The sequence below is a fragment of the Ambystoma mexicanum genome, chromosome 6p (assembly GCF_040938575.1).
Source record: "Ambystoma mexicanum isolate Mex_15411 chromosome 6p, UKY_AmexF1_1, whole genome shotgun sequence".
Lineage (NCBI taxonomy): Eukaryota > Metazoa > Chordata > Amphibia > Caudata > Ambystomatidae > Ambystoma > Ambystoma mexicanum.
Window position 1 is genome coordinate 484,783,197 of NC_090935.1, and position 20,307 is coordinate 484,803,503.

General features: G+C 56.6%; 10 non-coding genes and 2 pseudogenes across 10 annotated transcripts; all 12 read right to left on the minus strand.

Annotated features, from left to right (window-relative positions):
• Positions 1–651: 651 nt before the first annotated feature.
• On the minus strand, positions 652–815 carry LOC138512688 (U1 spliceosomal RNA). Its single transcript, XR_011281476.1, has one exon. It is a non-coding gene; the product is annotated as a U1 spliceosomal RNA (small nuclear RNA).
• A 945-nt stretch (positions 816–1,760) lies between these two features.
• Positions 1,761–1,924, minus strand: LOC138512517 (U1 spliceosomal RNA). Its single transcript, XR_011281324.1, has one exon. It is a non-coding gene; the product is annotated as a U1 spliceosomal RNA (small nuclear RNA).
• A 939-nt stretch (positions 1,925–2,863) lies between these two features.
• On the minus strand, positions 2,864–3,027 carry LOC138512680 (U1 spliceosomal RNA). Its single transcript, XR_011281468.1, has one exon. It is a non-coding gene; the product is annotated as a U1 spliceosomal RNA (small nuclear RNA).
• Positions 3,028–3,944: 917 nt separating this feature from the next.
• On the minus strand, positions 3,945–4,108 carry LOC138512518 (U1 spliceosomal RNA). The gene has a single exon (XR_011281325.1). It is a non-coding gene; the product is annotated as a U1 spliceosomal RNA (small nuclear RNA).
• A 948-nt stretch (positions 4,109–5,056) lies between these two features.
• LOC138512519 (U1 spliceosomal RNA) lies at positions 5,057–5,220 on the minus strand. Its single transcript, XR_011281326.1, has one exon. It is a non-coding gene; the product is annotated as a U1 spliceosomal RNA (small nuclear RNA).
• A 945-nt stretch (positions 5,221–6,165) lies between these two features.
• On the minus strand, positions 6,166–6,329 carry LOC138512520 (U1 spliceosomal RNA). Its single transcript, XR_011281327.1, has one exon. It is a non-coding gene; the product is annotated as a U1 spliceosomal RNA (small nuclear RNA).
• A 942-nt stretch (positions 6,330–7,271) lies between these two features.
• LOC138512522 (U1 spliceosomal RNA) lies at positions 7,272–7,435 on the minus strand. Its single transcript, XR_011281329.1, has one exon. It is a non-coding gene; the product is annotated as a U1 spliceosomal RNA (small nuclear RNA).
• A 942-nt stretch (positions 7,436–8,377) lies between these two features.
• On the minus strand, positions 8,378–8,518 carry LOC138512747 (U1 spliceosomal RNA; annotated as a pseudogene).
• A 4,965-nt stretch (positions 8,519–13,483) lies between these two features.
• Positions 13,484–13,621, minus strand: LOC138512760 (U1 spliceosomal RNA; annotated as a pseudogene).
• A 1,847-nt stretch (positions 13,622–15,468) lies between these two features.
• On the minus strand, positions 15,469–15,632 carry LOC138512523 (U1 spliceosomal RNA). Its single transcript, XR_011281330.1, has one exon. It is a non-coding gene; the product is annotated as a U1 spliceosomal RNA (small nuclear RNA).
• Positions 15,633–16,598: 966 nt separating this feature from the next.
• On the minus strand, positions 16,599–16,762 carry LOC138512524 (U1 spliceosomal RNA). The gene has a single exon (XR_011281331.1). It is a non-coding gene; the product is annotated as a U1 spliceosomal RNA (small nuclear RNA).
• Positions 16,763–17,695: 933 nt separating this feature from the next.
• On the minus strand, positions 17,696–17,859 carry LOC138512526 (U1 spliceosomal RNA). Its single transcript, XR_011281332.1, has one exon. It is a non-coding gene; the product is annotated as a U1 spliceosomal RNA (small nuclear RNA).
• Positions 17,860–20,307: the final 2,448 nt, after the last annotated feature.

The window sequence follows — 20,307 nt, forward strand, 5'->3', positions numbered from 1 at the left end:
CCCCTTTCTTTTTCTGCTGCTCTTCTTCTGCTCCTCCTCCTCCTCCTCCTCCTCCTCCTCCTCCTCCGGTCGCCCCTTTCGCCCAGGGTCAGAGGCCAGCAGGGCCCTGTGTTGTTGCGCATGCTTGCAGTCGTTCCTTCTCTGGCATAGTCAGTGTCGTCCGGGGTGCCTGCTGGTGGAAAGAGAAGCAGAAATCAATTCATGTGGGCATAGAGCAAACCAGGCCTAAGGCCTTTGGGAGCAGGGTATCGCGCCCCAAGCCCCTCACGCCTTCCCGAACGCTCCCAAACGCGGTCAGACCCCTCGCCGGGCAGAGCCCTTGCCGGGCCCAGGCCGAGGGGGCTTGGCAAGGCTAGCAGCCCGCAAAGGCCAGGGTGAGGCTGAAGGGGCGACAGGCCTGCAGCCCTGGGAAAGGCTGCAGGGCCTGGCCGGCCTTCCGACAAGACGGGGCCTTCTGCCACCTCCCTGGGCCAGCCTCCAGAGTGGGGAGACAGTGATCTCCCAGCATCCCTTTCGGCAGAGGGCTTTGCATGAGGCATGCCATCTGTAGGCCAGGGCTCCATAGTGCAGGACAGCCAGGCCTGGAGCAGCAACAGCAACCAGCAGGCCGACAAGTCATTTTTTTTTGTTCTATTTTTTGAAACCAAAGATCAGGGGAAAGCGCGAACGCAGTCCCCCACTACCAGAAATTATGCAGTCGAGTATCCCGCATTTGGGGACATCACAGGGGTCAGCACATCCGGTGTGCAATGGATGAGCCTCACCCTGGGAGAACCACCTTAGTGATCATGGTGTCTCCCCTGCCAGGTAAGTATGAGTTGGTTCAGGAACAGCACGGCTGGCCCCTCTTGTGTGGCACTGGAGACACAGGGTGGCATCGTGCGGAACGGCTTTCCCACAATGCTCAGTTTCCAGCGAGATTTGCATCTGGTGATGGCAGCCGGCCGCCCACCCATCGTACAGGCCCAAAAAGGGAGGGGGAAGGCCTTTTGTTGCTTGGCATTTGTATTTTTTTCGACCCTTTCTTTTTCTGCTGCAGCTCCTTCTTCTCCTCCTCCTCCTCCTCCTCCGTACGGCTTGGCTTTTGTTTTTTTTTTTCTATCCCCCTTTCTTTTTCTGCTGCTCTTCTTCTGCTCCTCCTCCTCCTCCTCCTCCTCCTCCTCCTCCTCCTCCTCCGGTCGCCCCTTTCGCCCAGGGTCAGAGGCCAGCAGGGCCCTGTGTTGTTGCGCATGCTTGCAGTCGTTCCTTCTCTGGCATAGTCAGTGTCGTCCGGGGTGCCTGCTGGTGGAAAGAGAAGCAGAAATCAATTCATGTGGGCATAGAGCAAACCAGGCCTAAGGCCTTTGGGAGCAGGGTATCGCGCCCCAAGCCCCCCACGCCTTCCCGAACGCTCCCAAACGCGGTCAGACCCCTCGCCGGGCAGAGCCCTCGCCGGGCCCAGGCCGAGGGGGCTTGGCAAGGCTAGCAGCCCGCAAAGGCCAGGGTGAGGCTGAAGGGGCGACAGGCCTGCAGCCCTGGGAAAGGCTGCAGGGCCTGGCCGGCCTTCCGACAAGACGGGGCCTTCTGCCACCTCCCTGGGCCAGCCTCCAGAGTGGGGAGACAGTGATCTCCCAGCATCCCTTTCGGCAGAGGGCTTTGCATGAGGCATGCCATCTGTAGGCCAGGGCTCCATAGTGCAGGACAGCCAGGCCTGGAGCAGCAACAGCAACCAGCAGGCCGACAAGTCATTTTTTTTTGTTCTATTTTTTGAAACCAAAGATCAGGGGAAAGCGCGAACGCAGTCCCCCACTACCAGAAATTATGCAGTCGAGTATCCCGCATTTGGGGACATCGCAGGGGTCAGCACATCCGGTGTGCAATGGATGAGCCTCACCCTGGGAGAACCACCTTAGTGATCATGGTGTCTCCCCTGCCAGGTAAGTATGAGTTGGTTCAGGAACAGCACGGCTGGCCCCTCTTGTGTGGCACTGGAGACACAGGGTGGCATCGTGCGGAACGGCTTTCCCACAATGCTCCGTTTCCAGCGAGATTTGCATCTGGTGATGGCAGCCGGCCGCCCACCCATCGTACAGGCCCAAAAAGGGAGGGGGAAGGCCTTTTGTTGCTTGGCATTTGTATTTTTTTCGACCCTTTCTTTTTCTGCTGCAGCTCCTTCTTCTCCTCCTCCTCCTCCTCCTCCGTACGGCTTGGCTTTTGTTTTTTTTTTTCTATCCCCCTTTCTTTTTCTGCTGCTCTTCTTCTGCTCCTCCTCCTCCTCCTCCTCCTCCTCCTCCTCCTCCGGTCGCCCCTTTCGCCCAGGGTCAGAGGCCAGCAGGGCCCTGTGTTGTTGCGCATGCTTGCAGTCGTTCCTTCTCTGGCATAGTCAGTGTCGTCCGGGGTGCCTGCTGGTGGAAAGAGAAGCAGAAATCAATTCATGTGGGCATAGAGCAAACCAGGCCTAAGGCCTTTGGGAGCAGGGTATCGCGCCCCAAGCCCCTCACGCCTTCCCGAACGCTCCCAAACGCGGTCAGACCCCTCGCCGGGCAGAGCCCTCGCCGGGCCCAGGCCGAGGGGGCTTGGCAAGGCTAGCAGCCCGCAAAGGCCAGGGTGAGGCTGAAGGGGCGACAGGCCTGCAGCCCTGGGAAAGGCTGCAGGGCCTGGCCGGCATTCCGACAAGACGGGGCCTTCTGCCACCTCCCTGGGCCAGCCTCCAGAGTGGGGAGACAGTGATCTCCCAGCATCCCTTTCGGCAGAGGGCTTTGCATGAGGCATGCCATCTGTAGGCCAGGGCTCCATAGTGCAGGACAGCCAGGCCTGGAGCAGCAACAGCAACCAGCAGGCCGACAAGTCATTTTTTTTTGTTCTATTTTTTGAAACCAAAGATCAGGGGAAAGCGCAAACGCAGTCCCCCACTACCAGAAATTATGCAGTCGAGTATCCCGCATTTGGGGACATCGCAGGGGTCAGCACATCCGGTGTGCAATGGATGAGCCTCACCCTGGGAGAACCACCTTAGTGATCATGGTGTCTCCCCTGCCAGGTAAGTATGAGTTGGTTCAGGAACAGCACGGCTGGCCCCTCTTGTGTGGCACTGGAGACACAGGGTGGCATCGTGCGGAACGGCTTTCCCACAATGCTCAGTTTCCAGCGAGATTTGCATCTGGTGATGGCAGCCGGCCGCCCACCCATCGTACAGGCCCAAAAAGGGAGGGGGAAGGCCTTTTGTTGCTTGGCATTTGTATTTTTTTCGACCCTTTCTTTTTCTGCTGCAGCTCCTTCTTCTCCTCCTCCTCCTCCTCCTCCGTACGGCTTGGCTTTTGTTTTTTTTTTTCTATCCCCCTTTCTTTTTCTGCTGCTCTTCTTCTGCTCCTCCTCCTCCTCCTCCTCCTCCTCCTCCGGTCGCCCCTTTCGCCCAGGGTCAGAGGCCAGCAGGGCCCTGTGTTGTTGCGCATGCTTGCAGTCGTTCCTTCTCTGGCATAGTCAGTGTCGTCCGGGGTGCCTGCTGGTGGAAAGAGAAGCAGAAATCAATTCATGTGGGCATAGAGCAAACCAGGCCTAAGGCCTTTGGGAGCAGGGTATCGCGCCCCAAGCCCCTCACGCCTTCCCGAACGCTCCCAAACGCGGTCAGACCCCTCGCCGGGCCCAGGCCGAGGGGGCTTGGCAAGGCTAGCAGCCCGCAAAGGCCAGGGTGAGGCTGAAGGGGCGACAGGCCTGCAGCCCTGGGAAAGGCTGCAGGGCCTGGCCGGCCTTCCGACAAGACGGGGCCTTCTGCCACCTCCCTGGGCCAGCCTCCAGAGTGGGGAGACAGTGATCTCCCAGCATCCCTTTCGGCAGAGGGCTTTGCATGAGGCATGCCATCTGTAGGCCAGGGCTCCATAGTGCAGGACAGCCAGGCCTGGAGCAGCAACAGCAACCAGCAGGCCGACAAGTCATTTTTTTTTGTTCTATTTTTTGAAACCAAAGATCAGGGGAAAGCGCGAACGCAGTCCCCCACTACCAGAAATTATGCAGTCGAGTATCCCGCATTTGGGGACATCGCAGGGGTCAGCACATCCGGTGTGCAATGGATGAGCCTCACCCTGGGAGAACCACCTTAGTGATCATGGTGTCTCCCCTGCCAGGTAAGTATGAGTTGGTTCAGGAACAGCACGGCTGGCCCCTCTTGTGTGGCACTGGAGACACAGGGTGGCATCGTGCGGAACGGCTTTCCCACAATGCTCCGTTTCCAGCGAGATTTGCATCTGGTGATGGCAGCCGGCCGCCCACCCATCGTACAGGCCCAAAAAGGGAGGGGGAAGGCCTTTTGTTGCTTGGCATTTGTATTTTTTTCGACCCTTTCTTTTTCTGCTGCAGCTCCTTCTTCTCCTCCTCCTCCTCCTCCTCCTCCGTACGGCTTGGCTTTTGTTTTTTTTTTTCTATCCCCCTTTCTTTTTCTGCTGCTCTTCTTCTGCTCCTCCTCCTCCTCCTCCTCCTCCTCCTCCTCCTCCTCCTCCGGTCGCCCCTTTCGCCCAGGGTCAGAGGCCAGCAGGGCCCTGTGTTGTTGCGCATGCTTGCAGTCGTTCCTTCTCTGGCATAGTCAGTGTCGTCCGGGGTGCCTGCTGGTGGAAAGAGAAGCAGAAATCAATTCATGTGGGCATAGAGCAAACCAGGCCTAAGGCCTTTGGGAGCAGGGTATCGCGCCCCAAGCCCCTCACGCCTTACCGAACGCTCCCAAACGCGGTCAGACCCCTCGCCGGGCAGAGCCCTCGCCGGGCCCAGGCCGAGGGGGCTTGGCAAGGCTAGCAGCCCGCAAAGGCCAGGGTGAGGCTGAAGGGGCGACAGGCCTGCAGCCCTGGGAAAGGCTGCAGGGCCTGGCCGGCCTTCCGACAAGACGGGGCCTTCTGCCACCTCCCTGGGCCAGCCTCCAGAGTGGGGAGACAGTGATCTCCCAGCATCCCTTTCGGCAGAGGGCTTTGCATGAGGCATGCCATCTGTAGGCCAGGGCTCCATAGTGCAGGACAGCCAGGCCTGGAGCAGCAACAGCAACCAGCAGGCCGACAAGTCATTTTTTTTTGTTCTATTTTTTGAAACCAAAGATCAGGGGAAAGCGCGAACGCAGTCCCCCACTACCAGAAATTATGCAGTCGAGTATCCCGCATTTGGGGACATCGCAGGGGTCAGCACATCCGGTGTGCAATGGATGAGCCTCACCCTGGGAGAACCACCTTAGTGATCATGGTGTCTCCCCTGCCAGGTAAGTATGAGTTGGTTCAGGAACAGCACGGCTGGCCCCTCTTGTGTGGCACTGGAGACACAGGGTGGCATCGTGCGGAACGGCTTTCCCACAATGCTCAGTTTCCAGCGAGATTTGCATCTGGTGATGGCAGCCGGCCGCCCACCCATCGTACAGGCCCAAAAAGGGAGGGGGAAGGCCTTTTGTTGCTTGGCATTTGTATTTTTTTCGACCCTTTCTTTTTCTGCTGCAGCTCCTTCTTCTCCTCCTCCTCCTCCTCCTCCGTACGGCTTGGCTTTTGTTTTTTTTTTTCTATCCCCCTTTCTTTTTCTGCTGCTCTTCTTCTGCTCCTCCTCCTCCTCCTCCTCCTCCTCCTCCTCCTCCTCCTCCGGTCGCCCCTTTCGCCCAGGGTCAGAGGCCAGCAGGGCCCTGTGTTGTTGCGCATGCTTGCAGTCGTTCCTTCTCTGGCATAGTCAGTGTCGTCCGGGGTGCCTGCTGGTGGAAAGAGAAGCAGAAATCAATTCATGTGGGCATAGAGCAAACCAGGCCTAAGGCCTTTGGGAGCAGGGTATCGCGCCCCAAGCCCCTCACGCCTTCCCGAACGCTCCCAAACGCGGTCAGACCCCTCGCCGGGCAGAGCCCTCGCCGGGCCCAGGCCGAGGGGGCTTGGCAAGGCTAGCAGCCCGCAAAGGCCAGGGTGAGGCTGAAGGGGCGACAGGCCTGCAGCCCTGGGAAAGGCTGCAGGGCCTGGCCGGCCTTCCGACAAGACGGGGCCTTCTGCCACCTCCCTGGGCCAGCCTCCAGAGTGGGGAGACAGTGACCTCCCAGCATCCCTTTCGGCAGAGAGCTTTGCATGAGGCATGCCATCTGTAGGCCAGGGCTCCATAGTGCAGGACAGCCAGGCCTGGAGCAGCAACAGCAACCAGCAGGCCGACAAGTCATTTTTTTTTGTTCTATTTTTTGAAACCAAAGATCAGGGGAAAGCGCGAACGCAGTCCCCCACTACCAGAAATTATGCAGTCGAGTATCCCGCATTTGGGGACATCGCAGGGGTCAGCACATCCGGTGTGCAATGGATGAGCCTCACCCTGGGAGAACCACCTTAGTGATCATGGTGTCTCCCCTGCCAGGTAAGTATGAGTTGGTTCAGGAACAGCACGGCTGGCCCCTCTTGTGTGGCACTGGAGACACAGGGTGGCATCGTGCGGAACGGCTTTCCCACAATGCTCCGTTTCCAGCGAGATTTGCATCTGGTGATGGCAGCCGGCCGCCCACCCATCGTACAGGCCCAAAAAGGGAGGGGGAAGGCCTTTTGTTGCTTGGCATTTGTATTTTTTTCGACCCTTTCTTTTTCTGCTGCAGCTCCTTCTTCTCCTCCTCCTCCTCCTCCTCCTCCGTACGGCTTGGCTTTTGTTTTTTTTTTTCTATCCCCCTTTCTTTTTCTGCTGCTCTTCTTCTGCTCCTCCTCCTCCTCCTCCTCCTCCTCCTCCTCCTCCGGTCGCCCCTTTCGCCCAGGGTCAGAGGCCAGCAGGGCCCTGTGTTGTTGCGCATGCTTGCAGTCGTTCCTTCTCTGGCATAGTCAGTGTCGTCCGGGGTGCCTGCTGGTGGAAAGAGAAGCAGAAATCAATTCATGTGGGCATAGAGCAAACCAGGCCTAAGGCCTTTGGGAGCAGGGTATCGCGCCCCAAGCCCCTCACGCCTTCCCGAACGCTCCCAAACGCGGTCAGACCCCTCGCCGGGCAGAGCCCTCGCCGGGCCCAGGCCGAGGGGGCTTGGCAAGGCTAGCAGTCCGCAAAGGCCAGGGTGAGGCTGAAGGGGCGACAGGCCTGCAGCCCTGGGAAAGGCTGCAGGGCCTGGCCGGCCTTCCGACAAGACGGGGCCTTCTGCCACCTCCCTGGGCCAGCCTCCAGAGTGGGGAGACAGTGATCTCCCAGCATCCCTTTCGGCAGAGGGCTTTGCATGAGGCATGCCATCTGTAGGCCAGGGCTCCATAGTGCAGGACAGCCAGGCCTGGAGCAGCAACAGCAACCAGCAGGCCGACAAGTCATTTTTTTTTGTTCTATTTTTTGAAACCAAAGATCAGGGGAAAGCGCGAACGCAGTCCCCCACTACCAGAAATTATGCAGTCGAGTATCCCGCATTTGGGGACATCGCAGGGGTCAGCACATCCGGTGTGCAATGGATGAGCCTCACCCTGGGAGAACCACCTTAGTGATCATGGTGTCTCCCCTGCCAGGTAAGTATGAGTTGGTTCAGGAACAGCACGGCTGGCCCCTCTTGTGTGGCACTGGAGACACAGGGTGGCATCGTGCGGAACGGCTTTCCCACAATGCTCCGTTTCCAGCGAGATTTGCATCTGGTGATGGCAGCCGGCCGCCCACCCATCGTACAGGCCCAAAAAGGGAGGGGGAAGGCCTTTTGTTGCTTGGCATTTGTATTTTTTTCGACCCTTTCTTTTTCTGCTGCAGCTCCTTCTTCTCCTCCTCCTCCTCCTCCTCCTCCGTACGGCTTGGCTTTTGTTTTTTTTTTTCTATCCCCCTTTCTTTTTCTGCTGCTCTTCTTCTGCTCCTCCTCCTCCTCCTCCTCCTCCTCCTCCTCCTCCGGTCGCCCCTTTCGCCCAGGGTCAGAGGCCAGCAGGGCCCTGTGTTGTTGCGCATGCTTGCAGTCGTTCCTTCTCTGGCATAGTCAGTGTCGTCCGGGGTGCCTGCTGGTGGAAAGAGAAGCAGAAATCAATTCATGTGGGCATAGAGCAAACCAGGCCTAAGGCCTTTGGGAGCAGGGTATCGCGCCCCAAGCCCCTCACGCCTTCCCGAACGCTCCCAAACGCGGTCAGACCCCTCGCCGGGCAGAGCCCTCGCCGGGCCCAGGCCGAGGGGGCTTGGCAAGGCTAGCAGCCCGCAAAGGCCAGGGTGAGGCTGAAGGGGCGACAGGCCTGCAGCCCTGGGAAAGGCTGCAGGGCCTGGCCGGCCTTCCGACAAGACGGGGCCTTCTGCCACCTCCCTGGGCCAGCCTCCAGAGTGGGGAGACAGTGATCTCCCAGCATCCCTTTCGGCAGAGGGCTTTGCATGAGGCATGCCATCTGTAGGCCAGGGCTCCATAGTGCAGGACAGCCAGGCCTGGAGCAGCAACAGCAACCAGCAGGCCGACAAGTCATTTTTTTTTGTTCTATTTTTTGAAACCAAAGATCAGGGGAAAGCGCGAACGCAGTCCCCCACTACCAGAAATTATGCAGTCGAGTATCCCGCATTTGGGGACATCGCAGGGGTCAGCACATCCGGTGTGCAATGGATGAGCCTCACCCTGGGAGAACCACCTTGTTGTAAGTGGGAAAAGGGACAGAGCCCCTTTAAGAGGGGAGCCCAGGACTATGGGAGGGAGCGGGAAGCGGGAGGAAAGGGAGGGGCAAGGGAAGAGGGAAGCCAGTAAGGCTATGGAGGAATAAAGCGAAGGTTGGAGTGCACAATGGCTCCTGTGTGGTTATTGGGCATACTTGAAGCAGCCCCACGAGGGGGCCCAACAACTGGCGACGAAGGGAAACGTCCCACGCCGTGAAGAAAATGGACGAGAGAAGTCCCTGGGAACAAGGAGCGAGGGGCCCGTGTGCCCAGCAGCAGTGATGGGCCCGTGTGCCCAGCAGCAGTGGGCCCGTGTGCCCAGCAGCAGTGATGGGCCCGTGTGCCCAGCAGCAGTGGGCCCGTGTGCCCAGCAGCAGTGAGGGGCCCGTGAGCCCTGCAGTGAGCATGTGAGCTCGGAACAACGGTGGGCCAGAGCGCCCGGCAAGAGGAGGTGGGCCTGTGAGCTCTGCAGCGGGCCTGTGCGCCCAGAGTAAATGGGCCGGTGTGCCCTCGTGGTGGGCCCGTGTGCCCGGCAGTGGGAGGTGGGCCCGTGCGCCCTACAGCGGGCCTGCGCGCCCAGTGTCATCGGGCCCGTGTGCCCAACAGCTTTAGCGGGCCTGTGCGCCCTACAATAGTGCAGTGGCCTGTGTGCCTGCCGGAGGGCCCGTGTGCCCAGCAGCATCCGGGGGCCCGTGTGCCTGCAGTGATTGAGGGCCCGTGCGCCCAGCGGTGATTGGGGGCCCGTGTGCCCAGCCGCATTCGGGGGCCCGTGTGCCCGAGGGCCTGTGCGCCTGCAGCGGAGGGGGGCCCGTGCGCCCAGCAACGTAGGAGGGCCGTGAGCCCAGTGGAGGAACCGACGGCAGCAGACCAGGAGGAACGACCTCGCGGGCCCGTGTGCCTGGCATCCACCAAGAGGCCCGTGCGCCTCTGGAGGGAAGGACCAGCGGCTGCGGAGCCGCCGGACAAGAAGGGAGAAGACCGCGTCTGCAGCACCCGCGTCAGCGCAGCAGGCCCAGCTGATCCACCTCTTCATCCCGCCATCGGCAGCAGGAAGAAAGGAAGACAACGGACCGCGGCGGCCACACCCCACCAAGTAAGGTGTTCTGTCGGGGGTCGGGAAGGGAACGGCCACAAACCAGGGAATCCCCGTGTCTCCCACACAGTGACATCCGAAAAAAAAGGGAAAGGGAAACCCCGTGTCTCCCACAAAGGACGTGACATTCAAAAAAAAAAAAGGGAAAAGGGAATCCCCGAGATCCCCGTGTCTCCCACAAAGTGACAGTCAAACAGAAAGGGAAACGCTCGCGTGAGCGCCAAAAAAAAAAAAAAAAAAAAAAATACACATGTATAATAAGATAGCGAAGGAACAGACTTGGGATACGAGGAAAAGAAAGAGGTCCCAAACGAAGCAAGGAAACGGGCCCAACAGTGTCACAGGACACCCTGCTGGCCCCGGGACGCCAGCCCACGGGCCCACTAATGGGCCTCATGAAGGAAAGAAGGGACAGCAGCACACGTGCGCAGACCACGCCACGCAGGCCACACGTGTTGCCAACCACATCACAGCAGCCCCACTACGCGGATCAACTGGATAGGGTGCCACCTCACATCGAACACGGCCAACAACCCCACCAGAGTTGAGGCTGCGTATAAACTTGAGCCACCTGCCACCACACTGCAAGCCAGGAGGCCTCCCAGCCCAAGTCACAAGACCCTGCCACCGGTGCAGAAACGTGACAGGGCCACAGAAGGACAATACCAACACAATTTGTGCATCACCACCACAAGGTCAACCACAAGGTGGAGAGCCATCACGCCTCTCACACCCCTGCAGACTACAAAGGACCAAGGAAACCCATTTGGATACTACCAACAGCCCACAAGAGTAAAGCTGCACCTGAACTGCCGCCGCTCAACACGAGAATACGAGTAACCACGCCACAGGCCAACCAACTGCCCATGACCATCCAGAAAGCCAGGAGCGAAAGCCAGGAGTGACAACCAAGGACCTACCGCCCCGTGGAGCACCACAACGCGCCCACACCATGACCGACCACACACAAGCAGACGCCGACGCAGAGGTGCAAACACTGGCAAGCCTGGGCCTCACATCACATGCTGCCGCCATGAGAAGACCCGACCCATTCGCCTTGCACCCGCGCCACGACCAAGGAACAAGGTGGGAAGAATGGATCGAAGAGTTTGAAGACTTCCTAGGAGCAATAGGGAACAAAGACCCACCAAACAAACTCAGCATATTTAGGAACTTGGTAGGAAAAGAGGTAAAGGACATCATCAAGACAATCCCAGCTACAGACAAAACAACATACCAACGTCTCCTCGAGGCAGTCAACGACAAGCTGATAGTAGGATCCAACAAAGACTACGAACGCCTTGAATTCAACCAACACAGGCAGCGTCCGCACGAATCCATTGGAGAATTCGTCTTACGTCTCCAGCAGAAAATAATAAACTGCGACTTCGCCAACTTCAACGATGAAGATGCTATAAGACTGCGGATCATAGAAGGGTGCACCTCGTCAACGCTCAGAAAACACCTTCTCCAAAAGCCCCTGTCCCTGGCGAAAACACTGAATCTGGCGAAGACATACGAGAGAATTGAAGCACAGGCAGCCGCCATTGAAAGAAACGTTGAAAGCAACATCATCGCAGCCCTCACAGAAGGGCAACCACAACAGTCTAAGCCCACTCGACCCTGGAGAAAGAGGAAACCTGGAAGACACCGGCAACAAAGCTCGAACAAAGAGCAGTTCCTCGAGCGAGGGTGGAAACTCACACACAGAGAACCATACCCAGCCGTTGGACGAACATGCTGGCGCTGTGGCCAGGAAGGTCACCTTCAGGGAATGTGCAGAACAGGACCACCCACAAGCTCTGCAAACCAACCCACACCATCAGCCCAGACAAGATACCCTAGTCCACCGATGGCACGGTTAGAGATCAGAAAAGACATCAAGGCCACGAACACCAGCCCACCGAGACGTCACAGACATGCACACCCCCTCTACACGGAGATAGCCCACCAAAAGGGAGACGGACCTGCACTTGGCACACGAACACCACCCGTTCTGCGAGAGAACTATGAATATCGCAACCACCCAGTACCCTTCGAGATATCGTACGGGGGGGGGGAATGCGGAAGCCACAGGAAACGTTGGTACAAGGCAACTGTACCAGACAGGGGCGGAAGAACAACCCCTAGACAAACCCCAGGACCATGCCGGCCAATGGAGGACCGCACAGACAATACAGCCAAAAGGTCAGTCACGACGCGACCCAACCCAAGGAGGCCGCAGAGTGTCTGACGCCATCCGCATGATACCGAGTCCTGCCATAGGGCACAGCCGTCTTAGCCACCGGACAGCACTACAGCATGCACTCATCAGCATTCACTATAGGCCATTCGGAGTAACCCACAAGAAGGACCACGTGCCCGAGCAAAATGCGGGAGAAGAAAACAAAGCCAGAGGACAGACGAACCGCACAGACCCCATCCTAGCGACAAGGGACAGAGAGCAGGTGACAACTATGACAGAGGACTATGGCAAAATGACGCCAAAGGACTCCCTCCTCCGCGAGCTATACTTTGAAGAGCAGGAACCAATGAAAGGAGAAGCAATTGAGAGGAAGGAAAAGGAGAGAGCAAAGACTTATGAAGCACCGCAACGAGAGAGCGTGGAAGAGACCCACGAGCAACCAGGCAGGCCCCACCGAGCCACAAAGAGACCCCAACGTCTTATCGAGCAAATGTGACCACGGAAGTCTCATGTTAAGCAAGGGGGAGGTGTTGTAAGTGGGAAAAGGGACAGAGCCCCTTTAAGAGGGGAGCCCAGGACTATGGGAGGGAGCGGGAAGCGGGAGGAAAGGGAGGGGCAAGGGAAGAGGGAAGCCAGTAAGGCTATGGAGGAATAAAGCGAAGGTTGGAGTGCACAATGGCTCCTGTGTGGTTATTGGGCATACTTGAAGCAGCCCCACGAGGGGGCCCAACACACCTTAGTGATCATGGTGTCTCCCCTGCCAGGTAAGTATGAGTTGGTTCAGGAACAGCACGGCTGGCCCCTCTTGTGTGGCACTGGAGACACAGGGTGGCATCGTGCGGAACGGCTTTCCCACAATGCTCCGTTTCCAGCGAGATTTGCATCTGGTGATGGCAGCCGGCCGCCCACCCATCGTACAGGCCCAAAAAGGGAGGGGGAAGGCCTTTTGTTGCTTGGCATTTGTATTTTTTTCGACCCTTTCTTTTTCTGCTGCAGCTCCTTCTTCTCCTCCTCCTCCTCCTCCTCCTCCGTACGGCTTGGCTTTTGTTTTTTTTTTTCTATCCCCCTTTCTTTTTCTGCTGCTCTTCTTCTGCTCCTCCTCCTCCTCCTCCTCCTCCTCCTCCTCCTCCGGTCGCCCCTTTCGCCCAGGGTCAGAGGCCAGCAGGGCCCTGTGTTGTTGCGCATGCTTGCAGTCGTTCCTTCTCTGGCATAGTCAGTGTCGTCCGGGGTGCCTGCTGGTGGAAAGAGAAGCAGAAATCAATTCATGTGGGCATAGAGCAAACCAGGCCTAAGGCCTTTGGGAGCAGGGTATCGCGCCCCAAGCCCCTCACGCCTTCCCGAACGCTCCCAAACGCGGTCAGACCCCTCGCCGGGCAGAGCCCTCGCCGGGCCCAGGCTGAGGGGGCTTGGCAAGGCTAGCAGCCCGCAAAGCCCTGGGAAAGGCTGCAGGGCCTGACCGGCCTTCCGACAAGACGGGGCCTTCTGCCACCTCCCTGGGCCAGCCTCCAGAGTGGGGAGACAGTGATCTCCCAGCATCCCTTTCGGCAGAGGGCTTTGCATGAGGCATGCCATCTGTAGGCCAGGGCTCCATAGTGCAGGACAGCCAGGCCTGGAGCAGCAACAGCAACCAGCAGGCCGACAAGTCATTTTTTTTTGTTCTATTTTTTGAAACCAAAGATCAGGGGAAAGCGCGAACGCAGTCCCCCACTACCAGAAATTATGCAGTCGAGTATCCCGCATTTGGGGACATCGCAGGGGTCAGCACATCCGGTGTGCAATGGATGAGCCTCACCCTGGGAGAACCACCTTTTTTTTTTTTTTGTAAAAATATCTTTATTAAGTGCTTAAAGATGATACAAGGGTAATAAATTCAATTCAATAAGAAGACTTTTGTGGCAATTACATTCCCCCCTCAAAGCAGAAGGGGTGGTTTCAATTTTACTTTGGGCATTTGGGTGGGTACATATATATTTTCTGTTCAGAGTCTGTGGTTTACAAAGTGTTCGTATTTTGCCTGAGTAGGCAAAGAGTTCTCTTTTTCTTTATTTTATTTTTGGATGATTGCCTGGGCTGGGGGTTTTACTCAGGGCCCCCATCTTCCAGGCTGTCCTTGATTTCGTAGTCTCTTAGCAGGCCGTGGACCATCCTGCGACAGGCTTCGGTTGTCAGCAGCTCATCATTGAGGACCAGGCGTTTCCTTGCGTAGAGGAGAATGTCCTTCATGCAGCAGAGGATCCTCCAGCCGTTCTGTATTGCCTCTAGTGTGTGGGTCTGTGCAAAGAGTCCATACAGCACAGACTGGTGTATAATGTCTTGGGGTGGGATGTGAGCACTCAACTCAGTGTTCAGGGCCCTGCGCAGTTTCCTTGCAAAGGGGCATGCCCAGAAGAGGTGGTACGCTGTTTCCTCTGCCGGGCACCCCCTTGGGCAGCTCCTGTGTGGGCAGAGGCCCCGTCTGTTCATGAATGCTCGCACAGATAGTGCCCCCCTCACCGTCAGCCAGGCAATGTCCTTGTGAATATTCAGGAGTTTGTTTGATGCCACATTTTCCCACACCTGGGTAACTGTGGCCGCTGGCAGGTCCTCAATGGGATCTGTGGTGTCTTGGGACCGGATCAGGTTGTGGATTGTCCTTGGGTTCCACAATGCAGGCACCACCCCCTGAAGGCCAAAATCTGCGATGAACTTTTCCATCTCCCTGGCATTTGTTATCATGGTGTCTCCCCTGCCAGGTAAGTATGAGTTGGTTCAGGAACAGCACGGCTGGCCCCTCTTGTGTGGCACTGGAGACACAGGGTGGCATCGTGCGGAACGGCTTTCCCACAATGCTCCGTTTCCAGCGAGATTTGCATCTGGTGATGGCAGCCGGCCGCCCACCCATCGTACAGGCCCAAAAAGGGAGGGGGAAGGCCTTTTGTTGCTTGGCATTTGTATTTTTTTCGACCCTTTCTTTTTCTGCTGCAGCTCCTTCTTCTCCTCCTCCTCCTCCTCCTCCGTACGGCTTGGCTTTTGTTTTTTTTTTTCTATCCCCCTTTCTTTTTCTGCTGCTCTTCTTCTGCTCCTCCTCCTCCTCCTCCTCCGGTCGCCCCTTTCGCCCAGGGTCAGAGGCCAGCAGGGCCCTGTGTTGTTGCGCATGCTTGCAGTCGTTCCTTCTCTGGCATAGTCAGTGTCGTCCGGGGTGCCTGCTGGTGGAAAGAGAAGCAGAAATCAATTCATGTGGGCATAGAGCAAACCAGGCCTAAGGCCTTTGGGAGCAGGGTATCGCGCCCCAAGCCCCTCACGCCTTCCCGAACGCTCCCAAACGCGGTCAGACCCCTCGCCGGGCAGAGCCCTCGCCGGGCCCAGGCCGAGGGGGCTTGGCAAGGCTAGCAGCCCGCAAAGGCCAGGGTGAGGCTGAAGGGGCGACAGGCCTGCAGCCCTGGGAAAGGCTGCAGGGCCTGGCCGGCCTTCCGACAAGACGGGGCCTTCTGCCACCTCCCTGGGCCAGCCTCCAGAGTGGGGAGACAGTGATCTCCCAGCATCCCTTTCGGCAGAGGGCTTTGCATGAGGCATGCCATCTGTAGGCCAGGGCTCCATAGTGCAGGACAGCCAGGCCTGGAGCAGCAACAGCAACCAGCAGGCCGACAAGTCATTTTTTTTTGTTCTATTTTTTGAAACCAAAGATCAGGGGAAAGCGCGAACGCAGTCCCCCACTACCAGAAATTATGCAGTCGAGTATCCCGCATTTGGGGACATCGCAGGGGTCAGCACATCCGGTGTGCAATGGATGAGCCTCACCCTGGGAGAACCACCTTAGTGATCATGGTGTCTCCCCTGCCAGGTAAGTATGAGTTGGTTCAGGAACAGCACGGCTGGCCCCTCTTGTGTGGCACTGGAGACACAGGGTGGCATCGTGCGGAACGGCTTTCCCACAATGCTCCGTTTCCAGCGAGATTTGCATCTGGTGATGGCAGCCGGCCGCCCACCCATCGTACAGGCCCAAAAAGGGAGGGGGAAGGCCTTTTGTTGCTTGGCATTTGTATTTTTTTCGACCCTTTCTTTTTCTGCTGCAGCTCCTTCTTCTCCTCCTCCTCCTCCTCCTCCTCCGTACGGCTTGGCTTTTGTTTTTTTTTTTCTATCCCCCTTTCTTTTTCTGCTGCTCTTCTTCTGCTCCTCCTCCTCCTCCTCCTCCTCCTCCTCCTCCTCCTCCTCCTCCTCCTCCTCCTCCTCCGGTCGCCCCTTTCGCCCAGGGTCAGAGGCCAGCAGGGCCCTGTGTTGTTGCGCATGCTTGCAGTCGTTCCTTCTCTGGCATAGTCAGTGTCGTCCGGGGTGCCTGCTGGTGGAAAGAGAAGCAGAAATCAATTCATGTGGGCATAGAGCAAACCAGGCCTAAGGCCTTTGGGAGCAGGGTATCGCGCCCCAAGCCCCTCACGCCTTCCCGAACGCTCCCAAACGCGGTCAGACCCCTCGCCGGGCAGAGCCCTCGCCGGGCCCAGGCCGAGGGGGCTTGGCAAGGCTAGCAGCCCGCAAAGGCCAGGGTGAGGCTGAAGGGGCGACAGGCCTGCAGCCCTGGGAAAGGCTGCAGGGCCTGGCCGGCCTTCCGACAAGACGGGGCCTTCTGCCACCTCCCTGGGCCAGCCTCCAGAGTGGGGAGACAGTGATCTCCCAGCATCCCTTTCGGCAGAGGGCTTTGCATGAGGCATGCCATCTGTAGGCCAGGGCTCCATAGTGCAGGACAGCCAGGCCTGGAGCAGCAACAGCAACCAGCAGGCCGACAAGTCATTTTTTTTTGTTCTATTTTTTGAAACCAAAGATCAGGGGAAAGCGCGAACGCAGTCCCCCACTACCAGAAATTATGCAGTCGAGTATCCCGCATTTGGGGACATCGCAGGGGTCAGCACATCCGGTGTGCAATGGATGAGCCTCACCCTGGGAGAACCACCTTAGTGATCATGGTGTCTCCCCTGCCAGGTAAGTATGAGTTGGTTCAGGAACAGCACGGCTGGCCCCTCTTGTGTGGCACTGGAGACACAGGGTGGCATCGTGCGGAACGGCTTTCCCACAATGCTCCGTTTCCAGCGAGATTTGCATCTGGTGATGGCAGCCGGCCGCCCACCCATCGTACAGGCCCAAAAAGGGAGGGGGAAGGCCTTTTGTTGCTTGGCATTTGTATTTTTTTCGACCCTTTCTTTTTCTGCTGCAGCTCCTTCTTCTCCTCCTCCTCCTCCTCCTCCGTACGGCTTGGCTTTTGTTTTTTTTTTTCTATCCCCCTTTCTTTTTCTGCTGCTCTTCTTCTGCTCCTCCTCCTCCTCCTCCTCCTCCTCCTCCGGTCGCCCCTTTCGCCCAGGGTCAGAGGCCAGCAGGGCCCTGTGTTGTTGCGCATGCTTGCAGTCGTTCCTTCTCTGGCATAGTCGGTGTCGTCCGGGGTGCCTGCTGGTGGAAAGAGAAGCAGAAATCAATTCATGTGGGCATAGAGCAAACCAGGCCTAAGGCCTTTGGGAGCAGGGTATCGCGCCCCAAGCCCCTCACGCCTTCCCGAACGCTCCCAAACGCGGTCAGACCCCTCGCCGGGCAGAGCCCTCGCCGGGCCCAGGCCGAGGGGGCTTGGCAAGGCTAGCAGCCCGCAAAGGCCAGGGTGAGGCTGAAGGGGCGACAGGCCTGCAGCCCTGGGAAAGGCTGCAGGGCCTGGCCGGCCTTCCGACAAGACGGGGCCTTCTGCCACCTCCCTGGGCCAGCCTCCAGAGTGGGGAGACAGTGATCTCCCAGCATCCCTTTCGGCAGAGGGCTTTGCATGAGGCATGCCATCTGTAGGCCAGGGCTCCATAGTGCAGGACAGCCAGGCCTGGAGCAGCAACAGCAACCAGCAGGCCGACAAGTCATTTTTTTTTGTTCTATTTTTTGAAACCAAAGATCAGGGGAAAGCGCGAACGCAGTCCCCCACTACCAGAAATTATGCAGTCGAGTATCCCGCATTTGGGGACATCGCAGGGGTCAGCACATCCGGTGTGCAATGGATGAGCCTCACCCTGGGAGAACCACCTTAGTGATCATGGTGTCTCCCCTGCCAGGTAAGTATGAGTTGGTTCAGGAACAGCACGGCTGGCCCCTCTTGTGTGGCACTGGAGACACAGGGTGGCATCATGCGGAACGGCTTTCCCACAATGCTCAGTTTCCAGCGAGATTTGCATCTGGTGATGGCAGCCGGCCGCCCACCCATCGTACAGGCCCAAAAAGGGAGGGGGAAGGCCTTTTGTTGCTTGGCATTTGTATTTTTTTCGACCCTTTCTTTTTCTGCTGCAGCTCCTTCTTCTCCTCCTCCTCCTCCTCCTCCGTACGGCTTGGCTTTTGTTTTTTTTTTTCTATCCCCCTTTCTTTTTCTGCTGCTCTTCTTCTGCTCCTCCTCCTCCTCCTCCTCCTCCTCCTCCTCCTCCTCCGGTCGCCCCTTTCGCCCAGGGTCAGAGGCCAGCAGGGCCCTGTGTTGTTGCGCATGCTTGCAGTCGTTCCTTCTCTGGCATAGTCAGTGTCGTCCGGGGTGCCTGCTGGTGGAAAGAGAAGCAGAAATTGTTACGTTGTGACTTCCTGTGTGTGTGTGGCTTTGGAAAAGGAGGGAGATGTGTTATATAGTGACTGTCTGTGTTGATCTGCCATATGTGAGTGTGTGATGTCATATGGAATATTGTTGGGTGAATGATGGAATGCTGATCTGAGGGTTCCGTACTGAGTCAGGCAGTTAGAGCTCCCCTGCCTGGGTGATGGGGCCAGTGCTGATTATACTCCATACTCCTGTATTTACTTCCATGTAACTGTGTCTTTAAGTCCTGTAATAAACCTAAGAAGTAACTAAGAAAGCGTGGAAGTCACTTCCCAACAATGGCGACGAGGATGGGATTGGACAGTTAATGGACTTTTAGTAATGTTATGGTGCATGTATCTAATGGAGTTGCATGTGGAAGAGTGAGCTAGTATAATCTTTTTGAGGATTTTCAGAAGTTCAGTTGTCATTTTACTTAGGGTCAAACTTGACCATGGACTTATAGGATAAAAATGTAGGTTAACTTAATGACCACAGATAAGATGCTGAATTGTAAAATGTCTTTACATGATTCAGTTAAAGTTGGAAGTAAGATAGATGCACAATAATGGGCATGTAGATGGTATGTATCAGGCAGTAACTGAAGAAGTAGCGCTTCTGACGTGAATGACATTTTGTAAGGAAGGAGAGATGTGTATGTGTCGTCATCAGTATCAGTAAGGGGTAGCGCCTCTGTTGGTGAATGACACTTTGATGTTATTTAGAGGTAGCGCCTCTGTTATGTGGGTCACGTTTGATGGGGGTAGCGCCTCTGATAAGTGTGGCTCAACGGTATTTTAGAGAGGTAGCGCCTCTAGTAAGAGTGACAATAAGTTTCCTTTGAGAGGTAGCGCCTCTGAGGTGAGTGTCACTAGGGTATGTTCGGGAGGTAGCGCCTCGAGTAAGAGTGACAATAAGATTCCTCTGAGAGGTAGCGCCTCTGAGGTTAGTGTCCTTAGGGTATGTTAGGGAGGTAGCGCCTCCAGGTTTATGCGAAGTTCGGTATTAGAGAGAGGTAGCGCCTCTGATGTGCATGGATATGAGTGCATATGAGGGAGGTAGCGCCTCCGGTAGGTGTCTCTATTAGTGTTAGCAAGAAAAGCGCCACTGACGTGAATGGGACAAGTGTATATGAGGGTGATAGCGCCTCAGGTTAGTGGAACATAGTGATGTGCGTGAGGTAGCGCCTCAGCCCGTGTAGAGTAGGACAGGTACCTCAGTGGATGAGTACCATGTCATATTGTTCCTGCAATTGTTTAAAGGAGGTAGCCCCTCTGTAGTGATATTTTCTTATGTGTAGTTGTGTCAAAGCCTGTGTTTCATCCAAATTAGTGGGGTGTGGCATGTCAGTTTCTATCAATTCTGCATTGGGTTGACTGTGGTCATTCACCGGGTACGCAGATGGGTTTGGGATGCCTGGCCAGTGTCTCAGCTTCTTCTGCAGTATTTGAATGTATTGGCTAAGTAGGTCACACCCAACAGGCTGAGTATATTTGATTTGTGAATGGGTGAGTGGTGTTGTGTCGCCGTGAATGTGTCTGTTCCGGTTTGGTATTAGATGCGTGTTTGAGACGGGTTTAGAGAAATATCTTGTTGTGTCTGATTTGTACATGTGTGGTCTGGTAAAGGAAGGAGATGTGTTACGTTGTGACTTCCTGTGTGTGTGTGGCTTTGGAAAAGGAGGGAGATGTGTTATATAGTGACTGTCTGTGTTGATCTGCCATATGTGAGTGTGTGATGTCATATGGAATGTTGTTGGGTGAATGATGGAATGCTGATCTGAGGGTTCCGTACTGAGTCAGGCAGTTAGAGCTCCCCTGCCTGGGTGATGGGGCCAGTGCTGATTATACTCCATACTCCTGTATTTACTTCCATGTAACTGTAACTGAAGTGTCTTGAATAAACCTAATATATGACCTAAGTTAAGCCTGCAAGTCACTTCGCAACAGAAAT